This window comes from Gorilla gorilla, chromosome 17, assembly GCF_029281585.2.
Source record: "Gorilla gorilla gorilla isolate KB3781 chromosome 17, NHGRI_mGorGor1-v2.1_pri, whole genome shotgun sequence".
Classification (NCBI taxonomy): domain Eukaryota; kingdom Metazoa; phylum Chordata; class Mammalia; order Primates; family Hominidae; genus Gorilla; species Gorilla gorilla.
Genome location: NC_073241.2, coordinates 17,486,462 through 17,512,083, shown reverse-complemented (window position 1 = coordinate 17,512,083; position 25,622 = coordinate 17,486,462).

Sequence of the window (25,622 nt, the reverse complement as noted above, 5' to 3'; positions counted from 1 at the left end):
GACTGGAATGGAATGGAATGGAATGGAACGGAATGGAATGGAATGGAATGGAATGGAATAGAATGGAATGGAATAGAATGGAATGGAATAGATTGGAATCAACCCGAGTAGAACGGAATGGAATGGAATGGAATGGAATGGAATGCAATAGAATGGAATGGAATGGAATGGAATGGAATGGAATGGAATGGAATGGAATGGAATGGAATCGAAAGGAATGGAATGGAATGGAATGGAATGGAATGGAATTGAATGGAATGGAATCAACCCGAGTAGAATGGAATGGATTGGAATGGACTGGAATGGAATGGAATGGAATTGAATGGAATGGAATGGAATGGAATGGAATGGAATGGAATCAACCCGAGTAGAATGGAATGGATTGAAATGGAATGGAATGGAATCGAGTGGAATGGAATGGAATGGAATGGAATCAACCCGAGTAGAACGGAATTGATTGGAATGGAATGGAATGGAATGGAATCGTATGGAATCGAAAGGAATGGAATGGAATGGAATGGAATGGAATGGAATCAAATCAACCCGAGTTGAATGGAATGGAATGGAATGGAATGGAATGGAATGGAATGGAATGGAATGGAATGGAATGGAATGGAATCGTATGGAATCGAATGGAATGGAATGGAATGGAATGGAATGGAATGGAATGGAATGGAATGGAATGGAATGGAATGAAATCAACCCGAGTAGAACGTAATGGAATGGAATGGAATGGAAAGGAATGGAATGGAATGGAATGGAATGGAATGGAAAGGAATTGAATTGAATGGAATCAACCCGAGTAGAATGGAATGGATTGGAATGGAATGGAATGGAATGGAATGGAATGGAATGGAATGGAATCAACCTGAGTAGAATGGAATGGATTGGAATGGAATGGAATGGAATGGAATGGAATGGAATGGAATCAACCCGACTAGAATGGAATGGATTGGAATGGAACGGAATGGAATGGAATGGAATGGAATGGAATGGAATGGAATGGAATGGAATGGAATCAACCCGAGTAGAACGGAATGGATTGGAATGGAATGGAATGGAATGGAATCGAATGGAATGGAATGGAATGGAATGGAATGGAATGGAAAGGAAAGGAAAGGAATGGAATCAACCCGAGTAGAATGGAATGGATTGGAATGGACTGGAATGGAATGAAATGGAATGGAACGGAATGGAATGGAATGGAATGGAATGGAATGGAATGGAATGTAACGGAATGGAATGGAATGGAATAGATTGGAATCAAGCCGAGTAGAACTGAATGGAATGGAATGGAATGGAATGCAATAGAATGGAATGGAATGGAATGGAATGGAATGGAATGGAATGGAATGGAATGGAATGGAATGGAATGGAATGGAATCGAAAGGAATGGAATGGAATGGAATGGAATGGAATGGAATGGAACGGAATGGAATCAACCCGAGTAGAATGGAATGGATAGGAATGGACTGGAATGGAATGGAATGGAATGGAATGGAATGGAATGGAATGGAATCAACCCGAGTAGAATGGAATGGATTGAAATGGAATGGAATGGAATGGAATGGAATGGAATGGAATGGAATGAAATCAACCCGAGTAGAACGGAATGGATTGGAATGGAATGGAATGGAATGGAATCGTATGGAATCGAAAGGAATGGATTGGAATGGAATGGAATGGAATGGAATGGAATGGAATGAAATCAACCCGAGTAGAACGTAATGGAATGGAATGGAATGGAATGGAATGGAAAGGAATGGAATGGAATGGAATGGAATAAAATTTAATGGAATGGAATGGAATGGAATGGAATCGAATGGAATGGAATGGAATGGAATGGAATGGAATGGAATGGAATGGTATCAACCCAAGTAGAATGGAATGGATTGGAATGGAATGTAATGGAATGGAATGGAATGGAATGGAATCAACCCGAGTAGAATGGAATGGATTGCAATGGACTGGAATGGAATGGAATGGAATGGAACGGAATGGAATGGAATGGTATGGAATGGAATGGAATAGAATGGAATGGAATAGATTGGAATCAACCCGAGTAGAACGGAATGGAATGGAATGGAATGGAATGCAATAGAATGGAATGGAATGGAATGGAATGGAATGGAATGGAATGGAATGGAATGGAATGGAATGGAATGGAATAGAATCGAAAGGAATGGAATGGAATGGAATGGAATGGAATGGAATGGAATGGAATGGAATCAACCCGAGTTGAATGGAATGGATTGGAATGGACTGGAATGGAATGGAATGGAATTGAATGGAATGGAATGGAATGGAATGGAATGGAATCAACCCGAGTAGAATGGAATGGATTGAAATGGAATGGAATGGAATCGAGTGGAATGGAATGGAATGGAATGGAATCAACCCGAGTAGAACGGAATTGATTGGAATGGAATGGAATGGAATGGAATCGTATGGAATCGAAAGGAATGGAATGGAATGGAATGGAATGGAATGGAATGGAATGGAATGGAATGGAATGGAATGGAATGGAATGGAATGGAATGGAATGAAATCAACCCGAGTAGAACGTAATGGAATGGAATGGAATGGAATGGAATGGAATGGAATGGAATGGAATGGAATAAAATTTAATGGAATGGAATGGAATGGAATGGAATTGAATGGAATCAACCCGAGTTGAATGGAATGGATTGGAACGGAATGGAATGGAATGGAATGGAATGGAATGGAATGGAATGGAATCAAATCAACCCGAGTTGAATGGAATGGATTGGAATGGAATGGAATGGAATGGAATGGAATGGAATGGAATGGAATGGAATGGAATGGAATCGTATGGAATCGAATGGAATGGAATGGAATGGAATGGAATGGAATGGAATGGAATGGAATGGAATGGAATGGAATGAAATCAACCCGAGTAGAACGTAATGGAATGGAATGGAATGGAAAGGAATGGAATGGAATGGAATGGAATAAAATTTAATGGAATGGAATGGAATGGAATGGAATGGAATGGAATTGAATGGAATGGAATCAACCCGAGTAGAATGGAATGGATTGGAATGGAATGGAATGGAATGGAATGGAATGGAATGGAATGGAATGGAATGGAATCAACCCGAGTAGAATGGAATGGATTGGAATGGAATGGAATGGAATGGAATGGAATGGAATGGAATCAACCCGACTAGAATGGAATGGATTGGAATGGAACGGAATGGAATGGAATGGAATGGAATGGAATGGAATGGAATGGAATCAACCCGAGTAGAATGGAATGGATTGGATTGGAATGGAATGGAATGGAATCGAACGGAATGGAATGGAATGGAATGGATTGGATTGGAATGGAATGGAATGGAATCGAATGGAATGGAATGGAATAGAACGGAATCAACCCGAGTAGAACGGAATGGAATGGAATGGAATGGAAAGGAATGGAATGGAATGGAATGGAATGGAATGGAATGGAATGGAATGGAATCCAATGGAATGGAAAGGAATGGAATGGAATGGAATGGAATGGAATGGAATGGAATGGAATGGAATGGAATGGAATGGAATCAACCCGAGTAGAATGGAATGGATTGGAATGGAATGGAATGGAATGGAATCGAATGGAATCAAATGGAATGGAATGGAATGGAATGGAATGGAATGGAATGGAATGGAATGGAATGGAATGGAATGGAATGGAATCTACCCGATTAGAATGGAATGGATTGGAATGGAATGGATTGGAATGGAATCGAATGGAATGGAATGGAATGGAATGGAATGGAATGGAATCAACCCGAGTAGAACGGAATGGAATGGAATGGAATGGAATGGAATGGAATGGAACGGAACGTAACGGAATGGAATGGAATGGAATGGAATGGAATGGAATGGAATGGAATGGAAAGGAATGGAATGGAATCAACCCGAGTAGAATGGAATGGATTGGAATGGAATGGAATGGAATGGAATGGAATGGAATGGAATGGAATGGAATCAACCCGAGTAGAATGGAATGGATTGAAATGGAATGGATTGGAATGGAATGGAATGGAATGGAATGGAATGGAATGGAATGAACCCGACTAGAATGGAATGGATTGGAATGGAACGGAATGGAATGGAATGGAATGGAATGGAATGGAATGGAATGGAATCAACCCGAGTAGAATGGAATGGATTGGATTGGAATGGAATGGAATGGAATCGAACGGAATGGAATGGAATGGAATGGATTGGATTGGAATGGAATGGAATGGAATCGAATGGAATGGAATGGAATAGAATGGAATCAACCCGAGTAGAACGGAATGGAATGGAATGGAATGGAAAGGAATGGAATGGAATGGAATGGAATGGAATGGAATGGAATGGAATCCAATGGAATGGAAAGGAATGGAATGGAATGGAATGGAATGGAATGGAATGGAATGGAATGGAATGGAATGTAATGTAATGGAATGGAATGGAATGGAATCAACCCGAGTAGAATGGAATGGATTGGAATGGAATGGAATGGAATGGAATCGAATGGAATCAAATGGAATGGAATGGAATGGAATGGAATGGAATGGAATGGAATGGAATGGAATGGAATGGAATGGAATCTACCCGATTAGAATGGAATGGATTGGAATGGAATGGATTGGAATGGAATCGAATGGAGTGGAATGGAATGGAATGGAATGGAATGGAATCAACCCGAGTAGAACGGAATGGAATGGAATGTAATGGAATGGAATGGAATGGAACGGAACGGAACAGAATGGAATGGAATGGAATGGAATGGAATGGAATGGAAAGGAATGGAATGGAATCAACCCGAGTAGAATGGAATGGATTGGAATGGAATGGAATGGAATGGAATGGAATGGAATGGAATGGAATGGAATGGAATGGAATCAACCCGAGTAGAATGGAATGGATTGAAATGCAATGAAATGGAATGGAATGGAAAGGAATGGAATGGAGTGGAACGGAATGGAATGGAATGGAATCAACCCGAGTAGAAAGGAATGGATTGGAATACAATGGAATGGAATGGAATGGAATGGAATTCAATAGAATAGAGTGGAATGGAATGGAATGGAATCGAATGGAAACCAATGGAATCGAATGGAATGGAGTGGAATAGAATGGAATCAACCCGAATAGAACGGAACGAACGAAACGGAACGGAACGGAAAGGAATGGAATGGAATGGATTGAAATGGAATGTAATCGAATGGAACCGAATGAAACCGAATGGAATGGAATGGAATGGAATGGAATGGAATGGAATGGAATGGAATGGAATGGAATGAACCCGAGTAGAATGGAGTGGATTGGAATGGAATGGAATGGAATGGAATGGAATCGAATGGAATGGAATGGAATGGAATGGAATGGAATGGAATGGAATGGAATGGAATGGAATGGAATCAACCCGAGTAGAACGGAATGGAATGGAATGGAATGGAATGGAATAGAAAGGAAGGGAATTCAATGGAATAGAATGCAATGGAATGGAATGGAATGGAATGAACCCCAGTAGAACGGAATGGAATGGAATGGAATGGAATGGAATGGAATGGAATGGAATGGAATGGAATGGAATGGAATCGAATAGAAAGGAATGGAACGGAATGGAATGGAATGGAATCGAATCGAATGGAATGGAATGGAATGGAATGAAATGGAATGGAATGGAATGGAAAGGATTGGAATGGAATGGAATCGAATGGAATGGAATGAAATGGAATGGAATGGAATGGAATGGAATCAAATCAACCCGAGTAGAATGGAATGGATTGGAATGCAATGGAATGGAATGGAATGGAATGGAAGGGAATGGAATGGAATGGAATAGAATGAAATCAACCCGAGTAGAACAGAATGGAATGGAATGGAATGGAATGGAATGGAATGGAATGGAATGGAATGGAATCAAATGGAATGGAATGGAATCAACCCGAGTAGAATGGAATGGATTGAAATGGAATGGAATGGAATCGAATGGAATGGAATGGAATGGAATGGAATGGAATGGAATGAAATCAACCCGAGTCGAACGTAATGGAATGGAATGGAATGGAATGGAAAGGAAAGGAATGGAATGGAATGGAATGGAATAAAATTTAATGGAATGGAATGGAATGGAATGGAATGGAATGGAAAGAATGGAATGGAATGGAATGGAATGGAATCAACCCGAGTAGAATGGAATGGATTGGAATGGAATGTAATGGAATCAACCCGAGTAGAATGGAATGGTTTGGAATGGACTGGAATGGAATGGAATGGAATGGAACGGAATGGAATGGAATGGAATGGAATGGAATGTAACGGAATGGAATGGAATGGAATACATTGGAATCAACCCGAGTAGAAGGGAATGGAATGGAATGGAATGGAATGCAATAGAATGGAATGGAATGGAATGGAATGGAATGGAATGGAATGGAATAAAATTTAATGGAATGGAATGGAATGGAATGGAATGGAATGGAATGGAATGGAATGGAATCGAATGGAATGGAATGGAATGGAATGGAATGGAATGGAATGGAATGGAATGGAATGGAATGGAATGGAATGGAATGGAATGGAATGGTATGGAATGGAATCAAACCGAGTAGAATGGAATGGATTGGAATGGAATGGAATGGAATGGAAAGGAAAGGAATGGAATGGAATGGAATGGAATAAAATTTAATGGAATGGAATGGAATGGAATGGAATGGAATGGAATGGAATGGAATCGAATGGAATGGAATGGAATGGAATGGAATGGAATGGAATGGAATGGAATGGAATGGATTGGAATGGAATCAACCCGAGTAGAATGGAATGGATTGGAATGGAATGTAATGGAATCAACCCGAGTAGAATGGAATGGATTGGAATGGACTGGATTGGAATGGAATGGAATGGAACGGAATGGAATGGAATGGAATGGAATGGAATGTAACGGAATGGTATGGAATGGAATAGATTGGAATCAACCCGAGTAGAACGGAATGGAATGGATTGGAATGGAATGCAATGGAATGGAATGGAATGGAATGGAATGGAATGGAATGGAATGGAATGGAATGGAATGCTATGGAATGGAATGGAATGGAATGGAATCGAAAGGAATGGAATGGAATGGAATGGAATGGAATGGAATGGAATGGAATGGAATGGAATCAAACCGAGTAGAATGGAATGGATTGGAATGGACTGGAATCGAATGGAATGGAATGGAATGCAATGGAATGGAATGGAATGGAATGGAATGGAATAGAATCAACCCGAGTAGAACGGAATGGAATGGAATGGAATGGAATGGAATGGAATGGAATGGAATGGAATGGAATGGAATGGAATGGAATGGAATGGAATGGAATCAACCCGAGTAGAATGGAATGTATTGAAATGGAATGGAATGGAATCGAATGGAATGGAATGGAATGGAATGGAATCAACCCGAGTAGAACGGAGTGGATTGGAATGGAATGGAATAGAATGGCATGGAATGAAATCAACCCGAGTAGAACGTAATGGAATGGAATGGAATCTAATGGAAAGGAAAGGAATGGAATGGAATGGAATGGAATAAAATTTAATGGAATGGAATGGAATGCAATCGAATGGAATGGAATGGAATGGAATGGAATGGAATGGAATGGAATGGAATGGAATGGTATCAACCCATGTAGAATGGAATGGATTGGAATGGAATGTAATGAAATGGAATGGAATGGAATGGAATCAACCAGAGTAGAATGGAATGCATTGGAATGGACTGGAATGGAATGGAATGGAATGGAACGGAATGGAATGGAATGGAATGGAATGGAATATAACGGAATAGAATGGAATGGAATAGATTGGAATCAACCCGAGTAGAACGGAATGGAATGGAATGGAATGGAATGCAATAGAATGGAATGGAATGGAATGGAATGGAATGGAATGGAATGGAATGGAATGGAATGGAATGGAATGGAATGGAATGGAATGGAATGGAATCGAAAGGAATGGAATGGAATGGAATGGAATGGAATGGAATGGAATGGAATGGAATGGAATGGAATCAACCCGAGTAGAATGGAATGGATTGGAATGGACTGGAATGGAATGGAATGGAATTGAATGGAATGGAATGGAATGGAATGGAATCAAATCAACCCGAGTAGAATGGAATGGATTGGAATGGAATGGAATGGAATGGAATGGAATGGAATGGAATGGAATGAAATGGAATGGAGTGGAATAGAATGGAATGGAATGGAATGGAATCAACCCGAGTAGAATGGAATGGATTGGAATGGAATGGAATGGAATGGAATGGAATGGAATGGAATCAACCCGAGTAGAATGGAATGGATTGGAATGGACTGGACTGGACTGGAATGGAATGGAATGGAATGGAATTGAATCAAATCAACCCGAGTAGAATGGAATGGATTGGAATGGAATGGAATGGAATCGAATGGAATGGAATGGAATGGAATGGAATGGAATGGAATGGAATGGAATGGAATGGAATGGAATGGAATGGAATGGAATGGAATCAACCCGAGTAGAATGGAATGGATTGGAATGGAATGGAATGGAATGGAATCGAATGGAATCGAATGGAATGGAATGGAATGGAATGGAATGGAATGGAATGGAATGGAATGGAATGGAATGGAATGCAATGGAATGGAATGGAATGCAATGGAATGGAATGGAATGGAATGGAATCGAAAGGAATGGAATGGAATGGAATGGAATGGAATGGAATGGAATGGAATGGTATGGAATGGAATCAAACCGAGTAGAATGGAATGGATTGGAATGGAATGGAATGGAATGGAAAGGAAAGGAATGGAATGGAATGGAATGGAATAAAATTTAATGGAATGGAATGGAATGGAATGGATTGGAATGGAATGGAATGGAATGGAATCGAATGGAATGGAATGGAATGGAATGGAATGGAATGGAATGGATTGGAATGGAATCAACCCGAGTAGAATGGAATGGATTGGAATGGAATGTAATGGAATCAACCCGAGTAGAATGGAATGGATTGGAATGGACTGGACTGGAATGGAATGGAATAGAACGGAATGGAATGGAATGGAATGGAATGGAATGTAACGGAATGGTATGGAATGGAATAGATTGGAATCAACCCGAGTAGAACGGAATGGAATGGAATGGAATGGAATGCAATGCAATGGAATGGAATGGAATGGAATGGAATGGAATGGAATGGAATGGAATGGAATGCTATGGAATGGAATGGAATGGAATGGAATCGAAAGGAATGGAATGGAATGGAATGGAATGGAATGGAATGGAATGGAATGGAATGGAATGGAATCAAACCGAGTAGAATGGAATGGATTGGAATGGACTGGAATCGAATGGAATGGAATGGAATGCAATGGAATGGAATGGAATGGAATGGAATGGAATAGAATCAACCCGAGTAGAACGGAATGGAATGGAATCGAATGGAATGGAATGGAATGGAATGGAATGGAATGGAATGGAATGGAATGGAATGGAATGGAATCAACCCGAGTAGAATGGAATGTATTGAAATGGAATGGAATGGAATCGAATGGAATGGAATGGAATGGAATGGAATCAACCCGAGTAGAACGGAGTGGATTGGAATGGAATGGAATAGAATGGCATGGAATGAAATCAACCCGAGTAGAACGTAATGGAATGGAATGGAATCTAATGGAAAGGAAAGGAATGGAATGGAATGGAATGGAATAAAATTTAATGGAATGGAATGGAATGCAATCGAATGGAATGGAATGGAATGGAATGGAATGGAATGGAATGGAATGGAATGGAATGGTATCAACCCATGTAGAATGGAATGGATTGGAATGGAATGTAATGAAATGGAATGGAATGGAATGGAATCAACCAGAGTAGAATGGAATGCATTGGAATGGACTGGAATGGAATGGAATGGAATGGAACGGAATGGAATGGAATGGAATGGAATGGAATATAACGGAATAGAATGGAATGGAATAGATTGGAATCAACCCGAGTAGAACGGAATGGAATGGAATGGAATGGAATGCAATAGAATGGGATGGAATGGAATGGAATGGAATGGAATGGAATGGAATGGAATGGAATGGAATGGAATGGAATGGAATGGAATGGAATGGAATGGAATGGAATCGAAAGGAATGGAATGGAATGGAATGGAATGGAATGGAATGGAATGGAATGGAATGGAATGGAATCAACCCGAGTAGAATGGAATGGATTGGAATGGACTGGAATGGAATGGAATGGAATTGAATGGAATGGAATGGAATGGAATGGAATCAAATCAACCCGAGTAGAATGGAATGGATTGGAATGGAATGGAATGGAATGGAATGGAATGGAATGGAATGGAATGAAATGGAATGGAGTGGAATAGAATGGAATGGAATGGAATGGAATCAACCCGAGTAGAATGGAATGGATTGGAATGGAATGGAATGGAATGGAATGGAATAGAATGGAATCAACCCGAGTAGAATGGAATGGATTGGAATGGACTGGACTGGACTGGAATGGAATGGAATGGAATGGAATTGAATCAAATCAACCCGAGTAGAATGGAATGGATTGGAATGGAATGGAATGGAATCGAATGGAATGGAATGGAATGGAATGGCATGGAATGGAATGGAATGGAATGGAATGGAATGGAATGGAATGGAATCAACCCGAGTAGAATGGAATGGATTGGAATGGACTGGAATGGAATGGAATGGAATGGAACGGAATGGAACGGAATGGAATGGAATGGAATGGAATGGAATGTAACGGAATGGAATGGAATGGAATAGATTGGAATCAACCCGAGTAGAACGGAATGGAATGGAATGGAATGGAATGCAATAGAATGGAATGGAATGGAATGGAATGGAATGGAATGGAATGGAATGGAATGGAATGGAATTGAAAGGAATGGAATGGAATGGAATGGAATGGAATGGAATGGAATCAACCCGAGTAGAATGGAATGGATTGGAATGGACTGGAATGGAATGGAATGGAATTGAATGGAATGGAATGGAATGGAATGGAATGGAATCGAATGGAATCGAATGGAATCGAATGGAATGGAATGGAATGGAATGGAATGGAATGGAATCAACGCGAGTAGAACGGAATGGAATGGAATGCAATGGAATGGAATTTAATGGAATGGAATGGAATGGAAGGGAATTTAAAGGAATGGAATGGAATGGAATGGAATGGAATGGAATGGAATGGAATGGAATGGAATCAACCCGAGTAGAACGGAATGGATTGGAATAGAATGGAATGGAATGGAATCGAAAGGAATGGAATGGAATGGAATGGAATGGAATGGAATGGAATGGAAAGGAAAGGAATGGAATGGAATCAACCCGAGTAGAATGGAATGGATTGGAATGGACTGGAATGGAATGGAATGGAATGGAACGGAATGGAACGGAATGGAATGGAATGGAATGGAATGGAATGTAACGGAATGGAATGGAATGGAATAGATTGGAATCAACCCGAGTAGAACGGAATGGAATGTAATGGAATGGAATGCAATAGAATGGAATGGAATGGAATGGAATGGAATGGAATGGAATGGAATGGAATGGAATGGAATGGAATGGAACGGAATGGAATCAACCCGAGTAGAATGGAATGGATAGGAATGGACTGGAATGGAATGGAATGGAATGGAATGGAATGGAATGGAATGGAATGGAATCAACCCGAGTAGAATGGAATGGATTGAAATGGAATGGAATGGAATGGAATGGAATGGAATGGAATGGAATGGAATGGAATCAACCCGAGTAGAATGGAATGGATTGGAATGGACTGGAATGGAATGGAATGGAATGGAACGGAATGGAATGGAATGGAATGGAATGGAATGTAACGGAATAGAATGGAATGGAATAGATTGGAATCAACACGAGTAGAACGGAATGGAATGGAATGGAATGGAATGCAATAGAATGGAATGGAATGGAATGGAATGGAATGGAATGGAATGGAATGGAATGGAATGGAATGGAATTGAAAGGAATGGAATGGAATGGAATGGAATGGAATGGAATGGAATCAACCCGAGTAGAATGGAATGGATTGGAATGGACTGGAATGGAATGGAATGGAATTGAATGGAATGGAATGGAATGGAATGGAATGGAATCAACCCGAGTAGAATGGAATGGATTGAAATGGAATGGAATGGAATCGAGTGGAATGGAATGGAATGGAATGGAATCAACCCGAGTAGAACGGAATTGATTGGAATGGAATGGAATGGAATGGAATCGTATGGAATCGAAAGGAATGGAATGGAATGGAATGGAATGGAATGGAATGGAATGGAATGGAATGGAATGGAATGGAATGGAATGGAATGAAATCAACCCGAGTAGAACGTAATGGAATGGAATGGAATGGAAAGGAATGGAATGGAATGGAATGGAATAAAATTTAATGGAATGGAATGGAATGGAATGGAATTGAATGGAATCAACCCGAGTTGAATGGAATGGATTGGAACGGAATGGAATGGAATGGAATTGAATGGAATGGAATGGAATGGAATCAACCCGAGTAGAATGGAATGGATTGGAATGGAATGGAATGGAATGGAATGAAATGGAATGGAATCAACCCGAGTAGAATGGAATGGATTGGAATGGAACGGAATGGAATGGAATGGAATGGAATGGAATGGAATGGAATCAACCCGAGTAGAATGGAATGGATTGGATTGGAATGGAATGGAATGGAATCGAACGGAATGGAATGGAATGGAATGGAATGGAATGGAATGGAATGGAATGAAATTTAATGGAATGGAATGGAATGGAATAGAATGGAATCGAATGGAATCGAATGGAATGGAATGGAATAGAATGGAATCAACCCGAGTAGAACGGAATGGAATGGAATGGAATGGAAAGGAATGGAATGGAATGGAATGGAATGGAATGGAATGGAATGGAATCCAATGGAATGGAAAGGAATGGAATGGAATGGAATGGAATGGAATGGATTGGAATGGAATGGAATCGAATCGAATGGAACGGAATGGAATGGAATGGAATGGAATGGAATCCAATGGAATGGAATGGAATCGAATGGAATCAACCCGAGTAGAATGGAATGCATTGGAATGGACTGGAATGGAATGGAATGGAATGGAATGGAATGGAATGGAATGGAATGGAATGGAATGGAATGGAATCAACCCGAGTAGAACGGAATTGATTTAAATGGAATGGAATGGAATCGAATGGCATAGAATGGAATGGAATGGAATGGAATGCAATGGAAAGGAATGAATTCAACCAGAGTAGAACGGAATGGAATGGAATGGAATGGAATGGAATGGAATGGAATCAACCCGAGAAGAATGGAATGGATTGGAATGGAATGTAATGTAATGGAATGGAATGGAATGGAATGGAATGGAATGGAATCAACCCGAGTAGAATGGAATGGATTGGAATGGAAAGTAATGGAATGGAATGGAATGGAATGGAATGGAATGGAATGGAATCAACCCGAGTAGAATGGAATGGATTGGAATGGACTGGAATGGAATGGAATGGAATGGAACGGAATGGAATGGAATGGAATGGAATGGAATGTAATGGAATGGAATGTAACGGAATGGAATGGAATGGAATAGATTGGAATCAACCCGAGTAGAACGGAATGGAATGGAATGGAATGGAATGCAATAGAATGGTAAGGAATGGAATGGAATGGAATGGAATGGAATGGAATGGAATGGAATGGAATGGAATGGAATCGAAAGGAATGGAATGGAATGGAATGGAATGGAACGGAATGGAATCAACCCGAGTAGAATGGAATGGATAGGAATGGACTGGAATGGAATGGAATGGAATGGAATGGAATGGAATGGAATGGAATGGAATGGAATGGAATCAACCCGAGTAGAATGGAATGGATTGAAATGGAATGGAATGGAATGGAATGGAATGGAATGGAATGGAATGGAATGGAATCAACCCGAGTAGAACGGAATGGATTGGAATGGAATGGAATGGAATGGAATCGTATGGAATCGAAAGGAATGGAATGGAATGGAATGGAATGGAATGGAATGGAATGAAATCAACCCGAGTAGAACGTAATGGAATGGAATGGAATGGAAAGGAATGGAATGGAATGGAATGGAATAAAATTTAATGGAATGGAATGGAATGGAATGGAATCGAATGGAATGGAATGGAATGGAATGGAATGGAATGGAATGGAATGGAATGGTATCAACCCAAGTAGAATGGAATGGATTGGAATGGAATGTAATGGAATGGAATGGAATGGAATGGAATCAACCCGAGTAGAATGGAATGGATTGGAATGGACTGGAATGGAATGGAATGGAATGGAACGGAATGGAATGGAATGGAATGGAATGGAATGTAACGGAATAGAATGGAATGGAGTAGATTGGAATCAACCCGAGTAGAATGGAATGGAATGGAATGGAATGGAATGCAATAGAATGGAATGGAATGGAATGGAATGGAATGGAATGGAATGGAATGGAATGGAATGGAATGGAATCGAAAGGAATGGAATGGAATGGAATGGAATGGAATGGAATGGAATGGAATGGAATGGAATGGAATGGAATGGAAAGGAATGGAATCAACCCGAGTGGAATGGAAAGGATTGGAATGGACTGGAATGGAATGGAATGGAATTGAATGGAATGGAATGGAATGGAATGGAATGGAATCAACCCGAGTAGAATGGAATGGATTGAAATGGAATGGAATGGAATCGAGTGGAATGGAATGGAATGGAATGGAATTAACCCGAGTAGAACGGAATTGATTGGAATGGAATGGAATGGAATGGAATCGTATGGAATCGAAAGGAATGGAATGGAATGGAATGGAATGGAATGGAATGGAATGGAATGGAATGGAATGAAATCAACCCGAGTAGAACGTAATGGAATGGAATGGAATGGAAAGGAATGGAGTGGAATGGAATGGAATAAAATTTAATGGAATGGAATGGAATGGAATGGAATGGAATGGAATGGAATGGAATTGAATGGAATCAACCCGAGTTGAATGGAATGGATTGGAACGGAATGGAATGGAATGGAATGGAATGGAATGGAATGGAATGGAATGGAATGGAATGGAATCAACCCGAGTAGAATGGAATGGATTGGAATGGAATGGAATGGAATGGAATGAAATGGAATGGAATCAACCCGAGTAGAATGGAATGGATTGGAATGGAACGGAATGGAATGGAATGGAATGGAATGGAATGGAATGGAATCAACCCGAGTAGAATGGAATGGATTGGATTGGAATGGAATGGAATGGAATCGAACGGAATGGAATGGAATGGAATGGAATGGAATGGAATGGAATGGAATCAACCCGAGTAGAACGGAATTGATTGAAATGGAATGGAATGGAATCGAATGGCATAGAATGGAATGGAATGGAATGGAATGCAATGGAAAGGAATGAATTCAACCAGAGTAGAACGGAATGGAATGGAATGGAATGGAATGGAATGGAATGGAATCAACCCGAGAAGAATGGAATGGATTGGAATGGAATGTAATGCAATGGAATGGAATGGAATGGAATGGAATGGAATGGAATCAACCCGAGTAGAATGGAATGGATTGGAATGGAAAGTAATGGAATGGAATGGAATGGAATGGAATGGAATGGAATGGAATGGAATCTACCCGAGTAGAATGGAATGGATTGGAATGGACTGGAATGGAATGGAATGGAATGGAACGGAATGGAATGGAATGGAATGGAATGGAATGGAATGGAATGGAATGTAACGGAATGGAATGGAATGGAATAGATTGGAATCAACCCGAGTAGAACGGAATGGAATGGAATGGAATGGAATGCAATAGAATGGAAAGGAATGGAATGGAATGGAATGGAATGGAATGGAATGGAATGGAATGGAATCGAAAGGAATGGAATGGAATGGAATGGAATGGAACGGAATGGAATCAACCCGAGTAGAATGGAATGGATAGGAATGGACTGGAATGGAATGGAATGGAATGGAATGGAATGGAATGGAATGGAATGGAATGGAATGGAATGGAATGGAATGGAATCAACCCGAGTAGAATGGAATGGATTGAAATGGAATGGAATGGAATGGAATGGAATGGAATGGAATGGAATGGAATGGAATCAACCCGAGTAGAACGGAATGGATTGGAATGGAATGGAATGGAATGGAATCGTATGGAATCGAAAGGAATGGAATGGAATGGAATGGAATGGAATGGAATGGAATGGAATGAAATCAACCCGAGTAGAACGTAATGGAATGGAATGGAATGGAAAGGAATGGAATGGAATGGAATGGAATAAAATTTAATGGAATGGAATGGAATGGAATGGAATCGAATGGAATGGAATGGAATGGAATGGAATGGAATGGAATGGAATGGAATGGTATCAACCCAAGTAGAATGGAATGGATTGGAATGGAATGTAATGGAATGGAATGGAATGGAATGGAATCAACCCGAGTAGAATGGAATGGATTGGAATGGACTGGAATGGAATGGAATGGAATGGAACGGAATGGAATGGAATGGAATGGAATGGAATGTAACGGAATAGAATGGAATGGAGTAGATTGGAATCAACCCGAGTAGAATGGAATGGAATGGAATGGAATGGAATGCAATAGAATGGAATGGAATGGAATGGAATGGAATGGAATGGAATGGAATGGAATGGAATGGAATGGAATGGAATGGAATGGAATGGAATGGAATGGAATCGAAAGGAATGGAATGGAATGGAATGGAATGGAATGGAATGGAATGGAATGGAAAGGAATGGAATCAACCCGAGTGGAATGGAAAGGATTGGAATGGACTGGAATGGAATGGAATGGAATTGAATGGAATGGAATGGAATGGAATGGAATGGAATCAACCCGAGTAGAATGGAATGGATTGAAATGGAATGGAATGGAATCGAGTGGAATGGAATGGAATGGAATGGAATCAACCCGAGTAGAACGGAATTGATTGGAATGGAATGGAATGGAATGGAATCGTATGGAATCGAAAGGAATGGAATGGAATGGAATGGAATGGAATGGAATGGAATGGAATGAAATCAACCCGAGTAGAACGTAATGGAATGGAATGGAATGGAAAGGAATGGAGTGGAATGGAATGGAATAAAGTTTAATGGAATGGAATGGAATGGAATGGAATGGAATGGAATGGAATTGAATGGAATCAACCCGAGTTGAATGGAATGGATTGGAACGGAATGGAATGGAATGGAATGGAATGGAATGGAATGGAATGGAATGGAATGGAATGGAATCAACCCGAGTAGAATGGAATGGATTAGAATGGAATGGAATGGAATGGAATGAAATGGAATGGAATCAACCCGAGTAGAATGGAATGGATTGGAATGGAACGGAATGGAATGGAATGGAATGGAATGGAATGGAATGGAATCAACCCGAGTAGAATGGAATGGATTGGATTGGAATGGAATGGAATGGAATCGAACGGAATGGAATGGAATGGAATGGAATGGAATGGAATGAAATTTAATGGAATGGAATGGAATGGAATAGAATGGAATCGAATGGAATCGAATGGAATGGAATGGAATAGAATGGAATCAACCCGAGTAGAACGGAATGGAATGGAATGGAATGGAAAGGAATGGAATGGAATGGAATGGAATGGAATGGAATGGAATGGAATCCAATGGAATGGAAAGGAATGGAATGGAATGGAATGGAATGGAATGGAATGGATTGGAATGGAATGGAATCGAATCGAATGGAACGGAATGGAATGGAATGGAATGGAATGGAATCCAATGGAAAGGAATGGAATCGAATGGAATCAACCCGAGTAGAATGGAATGGATTGGAATGGACTGGAATGGAATGGAATGGAATGGAATGGAATGGAATGGAATGGAATCAACCCGAATAGAACGGAATTGATTGAAATGGAATGGAATGGAATCGAATGGCATAGAATGGAATGGAATGGAATGGAATGCAATGGAAAGGAATGAATTCAACCAGAGTAGAACGGAATGGAATGGAATGGAATGGAATGGAATCAACCCGAGTAGAATGGAATGGATTTGAATGGAATGGAATGGAATGGAATGGAATGGAATGGAATCAACCCGAGTATAATGGAATTGATTGGAATGGACTGGACTGGACTGGAATGGAATGGAATGGAATGGAATGGAATCAAATCAACCCGAGTAGAATGGAATGGATTGGAATGGAATGGAATGGAATCGAATGGAATGGAAAGGAATGGAATGGAATGGAATGGAATGGAATGGAATGGAATGGAATGGAATGGAATGGAAACAACCCGAGTAGAACGGAATGGAATGGAATGGAATGGAATGGAATGGAATGGAATGGAATGGAATGGAATGGTATCAACACAAGTAGAATGGAATGGATTGGAATGGAATGTAATGGAATGGAATGGAATGGAATGGAATCAACCCGAGTAGAATGGAATGGATTGGAATGGACTGGAATGGAATGGAATGGAATGGAACGGAATGGAATGGAATGGAATGGAATGGAATGTAACGGAATAGAATGGAATGGAATAGATTGGAATCAACCCGAGTAGAACGGAATGGAATGGAATGGAATGGAATGCAATAGAATGGAATGGAATGGAATGGAATGGAATGGAATGGAATGGAATGGAATCGAAAGGAATGGAATGGAATGGAATGGAATGGAATGGAATGGAATCAACCCGAGTAGAATGGAATGGATTGGAATGGACTGGAATGGAATGGAATGGAATTGAATGGAATGGAATGGAATGGAATGGAATGGAATGGAATGGAATGGAATGGAATGAAATCAACCCGAGTAGAACGTAATGGAATGGAATGGAATGGAAAGGAATGGAATGGAATGGAATGGAATAAAATTTAATGGAATGGAATGGAATGGAATGGAATGGAATGGAATGGAATCAACCCGAGTTGAATGGAATGGATTGGAATGGAATGGAATGAAATGGAATGGAATGGAATGGAATGGAATGGAATGGAATGGAATGGAATGGAATGGAATGGAATGGAATGGAATGGAATGGAATGGAATGGAATGGAATGGAATGGAATGGAATCAACACGAGTAGAATGGAATGGATTGGAATGGAATGGAATGGAATGGAATGGAATGGAATGGAATGGAATGGAATGGAATCAACCCGAGTAGAATGGAATGGATTGAAATGGAATGCAATGGAATCGAATGGAATGGAATGGAATGGAATGGAATCAACCCGAGTAGAACGGAATGGATTGGAATGTAATGGAATGGAATGGAATCGAATGGAATGGAATGGAATGGAATCGAATGGAACGGAATGGAATGGAATGGAATGGAATGGAATGGAATGGAATGGAATGAAATCAACCCGAGTACAACGTAATGGAATGGAATGGAATGGAATGGAAAGGAAAGGAATGGAATGGAATGGAATGGAATAAAATTTAATGGAATGGAATGGAATGGATTGGAATGGAATGGAACCGAATGGAATGGAATGGAATGGAATGGAATGGAATGGAATGGAATGGAATGGAATGGAATCAACACAAGTAGAATGGAATGGATTGGAATGGAATGTAATGGAATGGAATGGAATGGAATGGAATCAACCCGAGTAGAATGGAATGGATTGGAATGGACTGGAATGGAATGGAATGGAATGGAACGGAATGGAATGGAATGGACTGGAATGGTATGGAATGGAATGGAATGGAATGGAATGGAATGTAATGGAATCAACCCGAGGAGAAGGGAATGGATTGAAATGGAATGGAATGGAATGGAATGGAATGGAATGGAATGGAATGGAATGGGATGGAATGGAATGGAATGGAATGGAATGGAATGGAATCGAAAGGAATGGAATGGAATGGAATGGAATGTAACGGAATAGAATGGAATGGAATAGATTGGAATCAACCCGAGTAGAACGGAATGGAATGGAATGGAATGGAATGCAATAGAATGGAATGGAATGGAATGGAATGGAATGGAATGGAATGGAATGGAATGGAATGGAATGGAATGGAATGGAATGGAATGGAATCGAAAGGAATGGAATGGAATGGAATGGAATGGAATGGAATGGAATCAACCCGAGTAGAATGGAATGGATTGGAATGGACTGGAATGGAATGGAATGGAATTGAATGGAATGGAATGGAATGGAATGGAATGGAATCAACCCGAGTAGAATGGAATGGATTGAAATGGAATGGAATGGAATCGAGTGGAATGGAATGGAATGGAATGGAATCAACCCGAGTAGAACGGAATTGATTGGAATGGAATGGAATGGAATGGAATCGTATGGAATCGAAAGGAATGGAATGGAATGGAATGGAATGGAAAGGAATGGAATGGAATGGAATGGAATAAAATTTAATGGAATGGAATGGAATTGAATGGAATCAACCCGAGTTGAATGGAATGGATTGGAACGGAATGGAATGGAATGGAATGGAACGGAATGGAATGGAATGGAATGGAATAAACCCGAGTAGAATGGAATGGATTGGAATGGAATGGAATGGAATGGAATGAAATGGAATGGAATCAACCCGAGTAGAATGGAATGGATTGGAATGGAACGGAATGGAATGGAATGGAATGGAATGGAATGGAATGGAATGGAATCAACCCGAGTAGAATGGAATGGATTGGATTGGAATGGAATGGAATGGAATCAAACGGAATGGAATGGAATGGAATGGAATGGACTGGAATGGAATGGAATGAAATTTAATGGAATGGAATGGAATGGAATAGAATGGAATCGAATGGAATGGAATGGAATGGAATGGAATGGAATGGAATGGAATGGAATGGAATGGAATCAACCCGAGTAGAATGGAATGGATTGAAATGGAATGGAATGGAATGGAATGGAATGGAATGGAATGGAATGGAATCAACCCGAGTAGAACGGAATGGATTGGAATGGAATGGAATGGAATGGAATCGTATGGAATCGAAAGGAATGGAATGGAATGGAATGGAATGGAATGGAATGGAATGGAATGGAATGGTATCAACACAAGTAGAATGGAATGGATTGGAATGGAATGTAATGGAATGGAATGGAATGGAATGGAATCAACCCGAGTAGAATGGAATGGATTGGAATGGACTGGAATGGAATGGAATGGAATGGAACGGAATGGAATGGAATGGAATGGAATGGAATGTAACGGAATAGAATGGAATGGAATAGATTGGAATCAACCCGAGTAGAACGGAATGGAATGGAATGGAATGGAATGCAATAGAATGGAATGGAATGGAATGGAATGGAATGGAATGGAATGGAATGGAATCGAAAGGAATGGAATGGAATGGAATGGAATGGAATGGAATGGAATCAACCCGAGTAGAATGGAATGGATTGGAATGGACTGGAATGGAATGGAATGGAATTGAATGGAATGGAATGGAATGGAATGGAATGGAATGGAATGGAATGGAATGAAATCAACCCGAGTAGAACGTAATGGAATGGAATGGAATGGAAAGGAATGGAATGGAATGGAATGGAATAAAATTTAATGGAATGGAATGGAATGGAATGGAATTGAATGGAATCAACCCGAGTTGAATGGAATGGATTGGAACGGAATGGAATGGAATGGAATTGAATGGAATGGAATGGAATGGAATCAACCCGAGTAGAATGGAATGGATTGGAATGGAATGGAATGGAATGGAATGAAATGGAATGGAATCAACCCGAGTAGAATGGAATGGATTGGAATGGAACGGAATGGAATGGAATGGAATGGAATGGAATGGAATGGAATCAACCCGAGTAGAATGGAATGGATTGGATTGGAATGGAATGGAATGGAATCGAACGGAATGGAATGGAATGGAATGGAATGGAATGGAATGAAATTTAATGGAATGGAATGGAATGGAATAGAATGGAATCGAATGGAATCGAATGGAATGGAATGGAATAGAATGGAATCAACCCGAGTTGAACGGAATGGAATGGAATGGAATGGAAAGGAATGGAATGGAATGGAATGGAATGGAATGGAATGGAATGGAATCCAATGGAATGGAAAGGAATGGAATGGAATGGAATGGAATGGAATGGATTGGAATGGAATGGAATCGAATCGAATGGAACGGAATGGAATGGAATGGAATGGAATGGAATCCAATGGAATGGAATGGAATCGAATGGAATCAACCCGAGTAGAATGGAATGCATTGGAATGGACTGGAATGGAATGGAATGGAATGGAATGGAATGGAATGGAATGGAATGGAATGGAATGGAATCAACCCGAGTAGAACGGAATTGATTGAAATGGAATGGAATGGAATCGAATGGCATAGAATGGAATGGAATGGAATGGAATGCAATGGAAAGGAATGAATTCAACCAGAGTAGAACGGAATGGAATGGAATGGAATGGAATGGAATGGAATCAACCCGAGAAGAATGGAATGGATTGGAATGGAATGTAATGTAATGGAATGGAATGGAATGGAATGGAATGGAATGGAATCAACCCGAGTAGAATGGAATGGATTGGAATGGAAAGTAATGGAATGGAATGGAATGGAATGGAATGGAATGGAATGGAATCAACCCGAGTAGAATGGAATGGATTGGAATGGACTGGAATGGAATGGAATGGAATGGAACGGAATGGAATGGAATGGAATGGAATGGAATGGAATGGAATGGAATGGAATGGAATGGAATGTAACGGAATGGAATGGAATGGAATAGATTGGAATCAACCCGAGTAGAACGGAATGGAATGGAATGGAATGGAATGCAATAGAATGGAATGGAATGGAATGGAATGGAATGGAATGGAATGGAATGGAATGGAATGGAATGGAATCGAAAGGAATGGAATGGAATGGAATGGAATGGAATGGAATGGAATGGAACGGAATGGAATCAACCCGAGTAGAATGGAATGGATAGGAATGGACTTGAATGGAATGGAATGGAATGGAATGGAATGGAATGGAATGGAATCAACCCGAGTAGAATGGAATGGATTGAAATGGAATGGAATGGAATGGAATGGAATGGAATGGAATGGAATGGAATGGAATGGAATGGAATGGAATCAACCCGAGTAGAACGGAATGGATTGGAATGGAATGGAATGGAATGGAATCGTATGGAATCGAAAGGAATGGAATGGAATGGAATGGAATGGAATGGAATGAAATCAACCCGAGTAGAACGTAATGGAATGGAATGGAATGGAATGGAATGGAATGGAAAGGAATGGAATGGAATGGAATGGAATAAAATTTAATGGAATGGAATGGAATGGAATGGAATCGAATGGAATGGAATGGAATGGAATGGAATGGAATGGAATGGAATGGAATGGTATAAACCCAAGTAGAATGGAATGGATTGGAATGGAATGTAATGGAATGGAATGTAATGGAATGGAATCAACCCGAGTAGAATGGAATGGATTGGAATGGACTGGAATGGAATGGAATGGAATGGAACGGAATGGAATGGAATGGAATGGAATGGAATGTAACGGAATAGAATGGAATGGAGTAGATTGGAATCAACCCAAGTAGAATGGAATGGAATGGAATGGAATGGAATGCAATAGAATGGAATGGAATGGAATGGAATGGAATGGAATGGAATGGAATGGAATGGAATCGAAAGGAATGGAATGGAATGGAATGGAATGGAATGGAATGGAATGGAATGGAATGGAATGGAATGGAATGGAATGGAAAGGAATGGAATCAACCCGAGTGGAATGGAAAGGATTGGAATGGACTGGAATGGAATGGAATGGAATTGAATGGAATGGAATGGAATGGAATGGAATGGAATCAACCCGAGTAGAATGGAATGGATTGAAATGGAATGGAATGGAATCGAGTGGAATGGAATGGAATGGAATGGAATCAACCCGAGTAGAACGGAATTGATTGGAATGGAATGGAATGGAATGGAATCGTATGGAATCGAAAGGAATGGAATGGAATGGAATGGAAAGGAATGGAATGGAATGGAATGGAATGGAATGGAATGAAATCAACCCGAGTAGAACGTAATGGAATGGAATGGAATGGAAAGGAATGGAATGGAATGGAATGGAATAAAATTTAATGGAATGGAATGGAATGGAATGGAATGGAATGGAATTGAATGGAATCAACCCGAGTTGAATGGAATGGATTGGAACGGAATGGAATGGAATGGAATGGAATGGAATGGAATGGAATGGAATGGAATGGAATCAACCCGAGTTGAATGGAATGGATTGGAACGGAATGGAATGGAATGGAATGGAATGGAATGGAATGGAATGGAATGGAATGGAATGGAATCAACCCGAGTAGAATGGAATGGATTGGATTGGAATGGAATGGAATGGAATCGAACGGAATGGAATGGAATGGAATGGAATGGAATGGAATGGAATGGAATGGAATCCAATGGAATGGAAAGGAATGGAATGGAATGGAATGGAATGGAATGGATTGGAATGGAATGGAATCGAATCGAATGGAACGGAATGGAATGGAATGGAATGGAATGGAATCCAATGGAATGGAATGGAATCGAATGGAATCAACCCGAGTAGAATGGAATGGATTGGAATGGACTGGAATGGAATGGAATGGAATGGAATGGAATGGAATGGAATGGAATGGAATCAACCCGAGTAGAACGGAATTCATTGAAATGGAATGGAATGGAATCGAATGGCATAGAATGGAATGGAATGGAATGGAATGCAATGGAAAGGAATGAATTCAACCAGAGTAGAACGGAATGGAATGGAATGGAATGGAATGGAATGGAATGGAATCAACCCGAGAAGAATGGAATGGATTGGAATGGACTGGAATGGAATGGAATGGAATGGAATGGAATCAAATCAAGCCGAGTAGAATGGAATGGATTGGAATGGAATGGAATGGAATGGAATGGAATGGAATGGAATGGAATCAAATCAACCCGAGTAGAATGGAATGGATTGGAATGGAATGGAATGGAATGGAATAGAATGGAATGAAATGGAATGGAGTGGAATAGAATGGAATGGAATGGAATGGAATCAACCCGAGTAGAATGGAATGGATTTGAATGGAATGGAATGGAATGGAATGGAATGGAATGGAATGGAATGGAATGGAATGGAATGGAATGGAAACAACCCGAGTAGAATGGAATGGATTGGAATGGAATGGAATGGAATGGAATCGAATGGAATGGAATGGAATGGAATGGAATGGAATCGAATGGAATGGAATGGAATGGAATGGAATGGAATGGAATGGAATGGAATCAACCCAAGTAGAACGGAATGGAATGGAATGGAATTTAATGGAATGGAATGGAATGGAAGGGAATTTAAAGGAATGGAATGGAATGGAATCGAATGCAATGGAATGGAATGGAATGGAATGGAATGGAATGGAATGGAATGGAATGGAATCAACCCGAGTAGAACGGAATGGATTGGAAT